This window comes from Terrapene carolina, unplaced genomic scaffold (assembly GCF_002925995.2).
Source record: "Terrapene carolina triunguis isolate 2854851 unplaced genomic scaffold, T_m_triunguis-2.0 Scaffold66, whole genome shotgun sequence".
NCBI classification, from domain to species: domain Eukaryota; kingdom Metazoa; phylum Chordata; order Testudines; family Emydidae; genus Terrapene; species Terrapene triunguis.
In genome coordinates this window covers 23272425-23284324 of record NW_020664417.1, presented here as the reverse complement: position 1 = coordinate 23284324, position 11900 = coordinate 23272425, and the positions used below count along the sequence as shown (strand labels likewise).

General features: G+C 39.1%; 1 protein-coding gene across 5 annotated transcripts in view; it reads right to left on the bottom strand.

Annotated features, from left to right (window-relative positions):
- TRIM2 (tripartite motif containing 2) overlaps positions 1-11900 on the bottom strand; it is a 125308-nt gene that overhangs the window by 81684 nt on the left and 31724 nt on the right. The window contains exon 1 of one of the 5 annotated variants that reach the window (XM_026647861.2): positions 5123-5171. The exons of the other annotated variants lie outside the window; for them this stretch is intronic. The gene's annotated coding sequence lies outside the window, so the exon portion shown is untranslated. Of the gene's footprint in view, positions 1-5122; positions 5172-11900 lie in introns of those variants that run through there. 5 annotated transcript variants of the gene reach the window in all.

Sequence of the window (11900 nt, the reverse complement as noted above, 5' to 3'; positions counted from 1 at the left end):
TTTGACTACATTTATTTCAGAAGCATTTTGGCTGTAGAGCAGTGTTACCGAACTAATTATAATAGTAATTTACTAATTGCCAGATAAAGCTATAAAATTGGTGATTGGCATTCTAGTTTATAGATTATAATTGCAAAGTAATTAAACACCAATTTAAAAAATATAGGATAGAAACATTTAGACAATTGTATTATGACATGTCATAATATAATACGATATGACATGGCAAATCATGTCATGACATAATATAATTGAAATACTTTGACTTTTATAGTCTATTGTATTAGAATTTATAATATAACAAAAAGTCAATTTTGCAATGCAATAATTTCAACTTTTTTTGGATAATATTACAAGTTGGATTGAAAAAAGTAATAGTGTTGATGTAACATATTTAGACTCCTATAAGGCATTTGACTTGGTATTGCATGACATTTTAATTCAAAAACTGGAATGATACAAAATTAACATGGCTCATATTAAGTGTGTAATGGATAGTTCTCAAAATGTAATTATAAATCAAGAATTATCATTGAGCAGGTGTGTTTCTTATTGGTCCCAAAGGGATTGGTTCTTGGTTCTACATTGTTTAACGTTTTTATCAATGATCTGAAAGAAAACATAAAATCATCACTGATAAAGTTTGCATATGACACAAAAATTGGAGGAGTGGTAAATAATGAAGAGGACAGGTCACCAATACAGAGTGATCTGAATCACTTGGTAAACTGAGTGCAAGCAAACAATATGTATTTTAATACTGTTCCTAGATGTATACTTACAGGATGGGGAACGCTATCCAGGGAAACAGTGACTCTGAAAAAGATTTGGGGGTTGAGGTGGATGCTCCCAGTGCAACAACCTGGTCAAAAAGGCTAATGTGATCTTTGGATGCATAAACAGGGGAATCTTAAATAGGCGTTGACAGGTTATTTTACCTCTGTATTTGGCACTGGTGTGACCACTTCTGGAATACTGTTGTCAGCTTTGGTGCCCACAATTCAAGAAGAATGTTGATAAACTGGAGAGGGTAAGAGTGGAGCCATAAGAATGATTAAAGGGTTAGAAAATATGCCTTATAGTGATGGATGCAAGGAGCTCAATCTATTTAACTCAAAGAGAAAGATAAGAGATACACTGTGATCAAGTTATCAGTACCTACACAAGGAACAAATATTTGCTAATGGGCTCTTTAGTCTAGCAGAGAGAGATATACCACCACCCAATGGCTGGAAGTTGAAACTAGACAAATTCAGACTGGAAATAAGGCACACATTTTTAATAGTGAGGGTAATTCATCATTGGAACAATTTACCAAATGTTATGATTTAAAAATTGCAAGTGATGGAGAATCAATCAGGACTGTATGTATTTCTAAGAGGCTCTAATTCAAAAAGAATTATTCTGGGGAAGTTCTATGGCCTGTTTTATACAGGACTCAGACTAGATCGGGGTAGGCAACCTATGGCACGCATGCGAAAGGCGGCATGCAAGCTGATTTTCAGTGGCACTCACACTGCCTGGGTCCTGGCCACCGGTCCAGGGGGCTCTGCATTTTAATTTAATTTTAAATGAAGCTTCTTAAACATTTTAAAAACCTTATTTACTGTACATACAATAGTTTAGTTGTATATTATAGACTTATAGAAAGAGACCTTCTAAAAACGTTAAAATGTGTTACCGACACATGAAACCTTAAATTAGAGTGAATAAATGAAGACTCGGCACACCACTTCTGAAAGGTTGCCAACCCCTGGACTAGATGATCACAATGGTCCCTTCTGGCTCTGGAATCTATGAAAATAAGGCTGAAACAAAATGTTTCTAATTTTTCCTAAAAGAAATTGTAGAATAACAGGATTGCCTCAATTCTAACTAGAGAAGCATAAGTAAACATTGTTAATTCAACATATTAAGCATTACAGGATAAAAATTAAGCACATGGAAGGCTTTAAATAGGATACGATCAAGTTTTATATCTTAAAAAAATTGTATGTAGCTGACCTATTTTCCCTTCATAATATGTCATTTTTCTTAGAATCATGAAAGTGAACTTTAATTCCTTTTTTATTTTTCTTCCCTTTAGCAAACATTGATCTGGTTCCAGTGATTCTATAGAATGAACCATCATGTCTTCATGTTTCTTGCTTCCTTGTTTATGCACAAACATCGTTAATAATGCAATAGGAATATGCACATCACTTTGAAATCTAGTAATGGAGAGCTTGGTATTATTAGGACTTTGTCTGGAAATAGTATATCTAATTTCTGCCAAACGGCCAGCAAAGCATAAGAGACTAGAATTTAGAGTTCATATGTAGATCCATCAATATTAGTGGCTATTTACATTTATTATAGAGTGCTGCATGTTCCCTAAAAAATATTTAAACCAGAAGAACTAATCCCCACCACAATATAATCATTTTAAAAGGTAAATTAAGTTCTGGGCCCTAATAACTCTATGTCCCTTTTTACTGCTCTGACAAATCTGTATAATTTTGCTGCTGTAGATACATAAGCAAATAGTGCTAATCAGCTGCATTAATTTCCCAAGGTTAGGCATATTTTATTTTGAAGAGCTGATATACTTGGTGAATGATTAAGCACAGTCCTTTTAAATTAGGCTCAAGGACAAATCCTAATTTACCATACCAAGTATTTGTTTTTGTGCAAGACACAATATAGCATGTTTACCCAAAACAGTATATATTTAAAGTCCCATGCAGCTGGACAAATTTCAGCTTTCATGTGGGAACACATGACTGTTCTCAGAGTTAGGACACCCTGGACTGAAGTGGTTCATTTTACTCATTATTTCCCAAGAAGGAATTGGTAGTAACAGAAATATATTTACATAAGCCACTGAGTCAGAAATTTGTTATGAATTAACAAAATTTCCTGATCAGGCAAGGACATACCCAGTATGTCTTTGCGATAATTTTAAGCACTGATGATCCAGAACAATCCAGTTTTCAAGCTAAAAAATGAGATCACTAGACCAGGAGTATTCCTCCTCCCCATGTCTGGAATACGCCCAGACAGCTTGGCCAGGTTCACCCAGGTAAGACCAAAACCTACAACCCATTTTTCCTACCAGATCTGCTTGGTAGGCAACCAGGAGTTAAATGGTGGATCGAACAAGATTAAGCCTTAGAAAGGGAAGAAGGGCATTATGTTAGTTGCCCCTCGAAGACACAAACACTCTCTGTTGGTGCCTTCACTTTTTTTTTTTTTAGTACTAAAATTGTGAAGCCATCACTCCAGTCTGCTCAAGTTACTGTTCCCCAGCACTATTGTCTATAAAACCATGCAAGCACACAAACTATATAGTGTATTAACTGAACAAGTGAAAAATACTTGCACAAAAATTACAGCAAGTGCTGTTAAGAGCAGAACATTAGTACAGAAAATTAGTAATTTTTTGGCATTTAAGAATTTGATTTTCAAAATTATGCACATGCAGCTGTGCGCAGAAAATTCACACAGCATTCACAGCTAGGCAGCATGCACAAATGGCTAGTACATCTGAAAGTCAGGCCCTAATTAAAAACTGTTTAAATGTCAGTTAACTATAAGCTTTCTGAATTAATGCAATATGGTTGGTTCATGGAAAAGAATTTACATTTAAAAAGTTGATATTTAGAACAAAACTATTTAGCCACCACCAATTCTTATCAGTAAATGATTACAGGGCACATGAATATAGCATCAAATATCATGGTTTAAAAATTCCATTTAAAAATAGCTGTGAGGACCACCCATAACATAGGCCAGAACCAGACAGAATGCAGTGGGTTTTGTCATAAACCCCAAACTTGCTGAAGTTTATGAAAAGGTTTTCTGGGGTTCAATGAATGCTTCAGTGCATCTTAGGGGGTTTGGAGTAGACCTGAGCCAGACAATTTTGGGGGGGAAATCAGCCATATGCTCCCAGAAAAGAGGACCTGCAATTCTTTATCATTAGCCATCCTCTAGCTTGGTGCAGAAGGCCAGATGGACTTCTTCCCCACCTTCTCCCAATGTATTCAGCAGTAGCTGGATGCTCTCTTCTCAGTGTTCCCAACCCCAGGAATTAAAAAACAAACAAACAGAAAACACACAACATGAATTAGTCTCCCCCCCCCAAAAAAAACCCAACACTGGCTTAAAAATAATGAGTTAAAAAAAATCATAATACATTTTGGGTTCTTTTCATTTGCCTCCGATTTTTTAAGACATTAGGGTTAATGTTTTCAAGCTCTTCCCCACAACCACAAGGGTTAGAAGCTTTCATTTATATATGTTGAGATTCCCATACAAATCACTGGACTCCAGGAACTGGGACTTTAAGAAAAATGCCAACTATTATGAGACCCATGATAAAATTATGAGAGATTCCAACACTGTCTTCTCAGCTCTTCAAGGGGTTACCCAAAAGGTAGCCCACTGCCTCAAATTCCACATTCCAGAATCTTCAGTGGGAGAGGAAAGGATCTCCCCTCCCCCTTTCTTTTGAAGCAGGATCTGGAAAGGTTCCAACAGTGCCCACTACATCTCCCCCTGTAGTACTATAGGGCATCCCCCAGCCCCACAGATCCCGTTAAGTATTTATTTAGCGACTATGTTATAATCTTCACTTCAGTCTTCTGATTTGCCCACAGAAAGTTCAGTATACCTGTACATGGTTTTTGCCTGCTGCGCCTGTTGAAAGTTTGACCTCAAAGCTAAGGCTTTCCTTGTTTCACAAGCTGATATTGGAGCATATTTCACGGATAAAAGGTTTGGGAGTGGGAAGTTGGGTTGTTTCGTATTAGGAAGCATCAGATTCAAGGGTACAGTATCTAAATTGATAAGGCCCAGAATTGTTACATGACCTTGGTCTCTCTTATATCTATCCACAAATTGTCTGAAGCTCCTTGTGCACTGCATGATCAAGAGAAATAATAAAAAATAATCCCGATCCATCAGTATCAGCAGACAAGCAGCAGTTGTTAACCTTGCAATGAGAAACTAGCCTGAGTCTGTATGAAGAACAATTGGTAAGGCAATGGAATTTAGTTCCAAGCTTCCAAGGGTTAAACAACAACAGGGGGTTGGGGGGTAAGAAAGAGGGGAGAACTATTTTTAAAATTCCTAAGTGTACCTTGATATTGTCCTGTCAAGTGTGCAGAGTCATGTTCTTTTGTTGAATAAATGGCTTTGCATTTGTTTCACATGGAAGCTCCTGGGCTTTGCTTCAGTTTTTTTCTTTTAACATTAAGTAGCAGAAAATATTTGTTTTCCTTGTCACGTCCTGCTTATGCAGCATCACACAATCTCTCTTTGAAAAGCTCACTCTTCCAGCACTCCACACACATAGTTGGTCAAAACATTCGCTGTTGTCTTTTTGCCAAGTCTCAAACAGTTTCTGCACAAATGCAGCAAAGGTTCTGCCAGGAAGGATAACAGCACCTAAGCTTCCAAAATCATATTGACATGCCCATCAACAAAAGGGGTGTCAAACTGCCAATACTTAACTGTCTACAATGCCCCAAAAGAGGAGAAACAACACAAGCTGATTTTTTCCTCTCTCACTCACACAGCAGAATCCCTGACAAAAGTCACAGCAACCAAGAGTGGATTCTCACCACTTCCAGAAAATACCTGCGTGCAAATTAACACAAGGATAGTAGCAAGCAATTATGAAAGAACTTACAGTATTTAGAAAGACAATGGGAGAGGGCTGTTGCTACCTCTCCTTTTTTTAAATGGCTGTCAGCTGAGCAAGGAAACCACAGGAAAGGCTTTTAGTTTCCCTCTCCCTCCTCACTTCATTTATTCCTGTAGCTCTGCAGTCTGAAGAGATCTGAAAGTTAAAACTTCATTCCCTTATATTTCCAAATGGTATGTCGGATTGTCTTTGGGGCCATACTAATGATGTAATAAAAATAAACAAAGGAAAAACAATCTAGCTTGAGCTGAATCTTCTTAACCCAGGATTTTCTGTCAAAGCTGTTCTTATGTCAGTCGCTTTCACTTCCAGAGCATTAAGTCATCTGTTTTTCATAAGCTGAAAATTGCTGCTAAAGCTGGATGGAACATACTGCCTGCCTTGCTTGCATTCTCCAAGTACTGGCCCCGCAACTAATCCAAGGTACAAAGACTGAAAAGCAACAGCCAGCTTCACGAGCTGTTCCAAAATGGTCTCATGAGTGCAGAGGACTAAATGTTCCTATAGGCATCCTCCAAAAGCAGACCAATACAATCATGAATGAATTTATAAGGCGTTGGCCCATTTTCCCCTCTGCAGCAGTAAACAAATCTCCCAACCCCATCAACATAAGCAGCCCTTCCAGAGAAAAAAAATGCTAATCTGCTGACAGACTGATGAGCTATTTTTCCAAATTGCCAATTATTTACAAATGGGGAAGTGAATACTGATCTACTTACATCCTTTAAATGTTTGGGGGTCAACCTAGAGGTCTTTCTTGGTCAGGCAAACTCTCCCTCAAGTCTATGGAGGAACCCTAGGATTTAGCCCAGCAACTAGCAATTATTAGGCTGGGTATCTTTTACTGAAAGGCAAAGTAGTAAAATTTTTGAAGAGCACCTAAATCCTGTTCAAAGTCAATAGAAGCCTGAATCACTTATGCATTTTTCAAAAAAATTACCCCATATCATCAATCCCTCAAAGGTTCAGTTAACATATGTCCAAAAGTTTGAGTACTTATCTACATTTTCTGATACTTTAGGGCTTACATATAATCTGCAAAAGATTTTTAATGGAGTTCTGCTACTCTATGATGGATAAAGTGGCATAGTTGCTTTTAATTTAGGTGGGGTTTTCCCCTTGTTTGTTTTTTAACTGAGGAATGTAAGGTCTGGTCTAGTTTTTCTGGAAGACCTGCAAAGTATATTAGAGAATGTGTATTAGGAGTACAGTATTCAGACCCTAATTGAAGGGGCAAGTGTTAAACCTTTAACAGAAACATCCTTCTTCCAAAGCATCAATTAGACATTGCAAGTAAAAAAACAAAACAAACAAAAACAAAAACACTTTAAACAGTCTGCCTAAAAACTCCCCCTCCCATTTGCTCAACTTTCTATCTTTTGTGATGTTATAATTACACTAGTCATCTAGTCACCATGAACTTTTTTAATATAGATGAGACATGGATTTCTAGTGTAAAAAAAAAAACCAATCAAATCTAAAAATAAACCAAAACACAACAACAATCAGGCAATCTTTAAACATTAGGGAAAACAAGCAATCAAAAAGAGCATACGCCCATTTCCCTTCTCCTCCCCCCTTTTTTTCCTTTAAAATTTAAAAAATAAAATTAAAAATTAAAAAAAATCAACCTTTAAATGCATTTCATTTAAAAAAAAAAACAGCCCCCACAAAAACAAAACAAGGTCTCCTTTAAATGTATTGCAATTAAAAACCAACAAAAAAAAAAAAAAACCCCTACCATATCTGGATATTATGACACCAAGAAATCACCAACCATCTGCACAAAATGTAGAAAAGGCTCTGACTGGATTTTAGCTTTTCCTCTTTTAGTTCAGTTCTCCTCCCCCCCCCCCAAATTAAGCTATAAATGAGAACATACTTTAAATGCCACTGCCATAAACTGAGCTTAAAGGCCTTTTTGGGAGGGGTAGAGCTGAAAAATGGTTAGTCTTTTACCCAAATGAAAGTAAATGGAGATAGTTGGCAGCTGTGAGTCATCCCATTGCTGACTAGAGAATGAATGGAATAAAGTTACTTCATTTAAGTTTTCTCAGCACTGATATTTTTCGTGCAGTCAAAAGCCCTGATCCTGCTGCAGTGATTTGTAGGACAGAAAGAGTTTCCTTTTGTAGGTAGAAGATGAAGTACTCCTTTCAGCATGGCTTGCTGGGCAAGTCAGGGCATCTTCCTGGTTGTCACGGTACAGGGCAAGTTCAATGATTGTTACTTTCAGTGATTTCCCTTTTTATGGTCTCACAAACTTTCATTGACATTTGCAGTGTTATTATAGGTGCATTGGGCCTAGGATACAAGAGAGACAAGGTGGGAGAGGAAATATTGTCCAGTAAGAGATATAAAAGATATTACCTTACCCACCTTATGTCTCAAACTTTAATTGAGACATTAAAGTGAATGCAATCAACCCTTTCAGTCTGAAGCTGTCGTGTCAGCTGAGATTTTTTTTTCCCTTGCAAGGAAGACTGGGAAAATATAGCTAGTTTAGGCTTTTTTTCAAGATTAAGCAATACCTATTATGTGTGTTCTCTTAAAGGAAGACTCCAGTGTGTTTACATTAAAGGCTGTCTAGGGAAAGAACTGTGATGAAAGATTGCCTCATTAATATTCAAAACCAGAACATACTGGTTTAGAAAAACTTTTTGAATCCCAAGTGTCTATTTGATAGCTCTTATTTTACTGCTTGGAGGCCATCATTTTTATGGGGGGAAAATAGTGCTTCTCTCATTTCTTTCCCTTCTCCCCAGAACTCTATCACACCACACATGGACAACCCAGCATGCAATATGGCATAGGCCTGGCCTACCCTGCATGGTTAGGTCAACATAAGCTGCCTTGCGTTGACCTAGCTGTGGAAGCATCTTCACTTAAATTTGGTTCCCACCAACATAAGTGCCTCTATATGCCAATTTAGTAACAATACCGCTCCAAAAGGTGTAGAGATACAGTCAACGTTATCAGGTTGATGCAGTATCAGTGTAGACACTGCGTTGCTCACATGGACTGTTACTGGCCTCCAGGAGCCATCCCACAGTGCCGAACACTGAGAATACAATTGATACAAGCATTCTTGGTGAGGACGTGCACCACCGACCCAAGGAGCCTAGGGTGCACATAAATGTGGCAGTATGCTGATGTAAGTTACCTTGACATCATTTTGTAGTGTAGACATGGCCATAGTTTCTCTCTACCCCACCCAGGCCTAAGTCAGCCATTGGTGAACCTCTCGTCTCCAGACTGATCTTGGATCATATCTACTCCCCACCTGTACCTCTCCTCTGGACACTGCTATATAGGGTTGCCAACTGTCTAATCACACAAACCCAAACACCCTTGCCCTGCCCTGCCCCTTCTCCGAGGCCCCACCCCACTCACTCCATCTCCCCTCTCTCCATCGCTCACTCTCCCTGGGCTGGGACAGGGGGTTGGGGTACGGGAGGGAGTGTGGGCTCTGGGCTGGGGAGCCCCCTGCCCCCCCCCCCGGGCCTGCAGGGACATGCCAGCCACTTCTGGGAGTGGCGCAGGGCCAGGGCAGGCACGGAGCCTGCCTTAGCCCCGCTGCGCTGCCAGACTTTCAATGCCTAAAATCTCCCGATTTGGCTTCAGTAGCCTCCAGGAGATAGGGTGTGATTCCGGGAGGGTTGGCAACCTACACTATGCTATAGGCTTGCTGCTTGGTTTCTCACTCCCTCTCTCCTCCACCCAAGTATCTAGGCCTTCCTTGGAAACTCCCTTCCCACCTCACTTTCTACTGGTTCTTTCCTCTCAAACATGCCTTTCTTTCTGTTTTCTGGCGGAATTAGATGGGAAGTGTTTACTAATGCACTGGTAGGAGAGAATTAGTTGTGGAAAGTTACATACAGGGAAACTTGAAGCATAAATAAAAGACCAGATAAACTATTTTCTTCCTGCCAAAATAATGGCATTTTACATACATTATGTTTTATCCTTTAATTGACCTTCTCATAGTTAGCAAAGAAAAACAATTATTTGCATGGCAGAGTGGTGCTCACTAGAATAGGCCGAATACTTTAAGACTTTATTCACTAACACAGGTTCAAGTAAAACCTGTAAATTCACCTCAGTGTCCCCGATGCTTTTTATTTTTCCACAGACTTTCAATTTTTTATTTGAAAGAGTGTTTACAGAAAGTAAAACAAATATTCACATTCAATTCAGAGGCTGAAATTTGTTCACAAACTATTTGTTGAATAATGTTCAAGAATTGACAATCAGGGGTTCTTCCATCGCTGTTGTATAGTAAAGACTTGCATTGACCTAGTGATGTCTACACAATGGCTTAGGTCAGCTTAATTACATTGCACAGGGTGTGAAATTTTTCACAGCCCTGAGACAGGTAGTTAAACCAATCTAACTTTGTAATGTAGATCAGCCTGAGGGTTGAGTTTCCAAAACAAAAGTGAAAGAATTGGAACAGTACATGGCAGAAGATATTATATTATCTTGGAGTTACACGTTGCAGTCCTGTCTCAGTCTGTAAGCAGCCAGCACTCCTGTTGATTTTAACAGGATTTTTTTTCTGAATAAAACCTGCAGAATTTCAGCCCATGAGATTACTGAGACATTCTTTAACATTTGACTAACACCTAGAGAACCTGGGCAATCAGATTTGATCTATGTGTTTTCAGGTTCTGGGAGCCTCAGCACAGAAGGGAGCCCCATAGCTATTTGATTTCATGTAGCAAATGGTAGCATGAGTCTTACAACTTAATGGGCATTATACAGCCTGTGTTTCTCAAATACCCACACAGGGAAATAACAGCGACAAGGGGGAAAACCTGAAAACAGGTTTGATAATTCTTTCAGACTTTAGGAACCAGGAGAGAATGCAGAGAGCTGGCTGCTCAATTAAGGACATTTTCTTCTAGGAGATTAAATTGCTGCTTTCCCCTGACCTCTGACCCAGCTCCCAGGCAAGGAGGAAGGAGATGGTAATATTTTAAAGCTCCTTTCTGGATGAAGAAACAGAGGCATCCATAAAATTTCCTACCTAGTTTAGAATCACCCATGCTGGGACTGGACTTTACTTTCTGGGACTGGTATTGGGATAGTTGCTTTGTACAGAAATTCTGAGAGGAGAACCTGCGTGGGCTGTCTGTAAGTTACAATAAAGAAAAGCACTTTAACTTTACACCATTTCTGTTGGCTTAAACACAGAAGAAGTTGGCTCCTTGTATTGTGTGTTTAACACTGTATGAATTATCAATAATTTGCATTAATGGAGCCCAGTCCTGCAACATGCTGATTTAAAAAGGAACTGAGAGCACTAGAGGACTGATTCTGGTTCCACCCTAGCCTCTGTCAGCTGTCCTGGTGTCATAGAGGGGCATGGGGAAAATTGCTCCAGCTCAGCAGCAGTGTAAAGCCAATAGAAGTGGCCTTATGCTCCTGCTGCCCTCCCCCGCTTTGGAATACCTGGCATAGGGGGCATGCCAGAGCACAGCCAGATAGGAAGGACAAATTAAAGATAGGAGGGAGAGAAGTCATAGCAGCCAGTGTTATGGAGGTTCTGGCAGCCTTGGGGAGGCTGCTGTAAGTGTGAGCAGTCCCATACTGTTATAACTTATGCCAGAGGCCATGTGAGCCAAGAATTCAGGCAGTGCAAAGATGACATAACACCGCTTTTGCTCTCCTTCCCCCTACAGCCTGCTGCCTCTCTCCGGAGTTTAGCTGTGTGAATAGCCAATTTTTCAGTTTCGTGGCTGAACTTAAACAAGAAAAGAAAAAATTTGTTTTGGGTCAACCCAAAACAAAAGATTTTCAAATTTTTCGGTAATATGAGAAAGTTAAAAAAAAGAAGTGTTGGGTTGGACAAAATGTCATTTCATTTGATGTTTTTTACCTTTTTAAAAATAAAATTGAAACAAAATTCAAAATGTCATTGAGTAATTTAAATTTTTCTGATTTTTTTCCCGCACTAAACAATTCAGCAAATTTGACACAAATTTGCAAAATGTTTTTGTTGACCAGAATCTGCTTTTTTCGGGGGGGGGGGGGGGGGGGTGAGGGGGGAAGTTTTGTTCAAAAACTTTTGCCCAGCAAACAATTTCAGATCAGGCCCAAAGTGAATACCAATTTGAAACTCTCTCTTCTGTTTTTGTGGCAGCATAATGGGGTGTAAATTAAAGGAGGGCCACTTGCTCTTGCTGTATCAGTGCCAGCTGAGCACTAC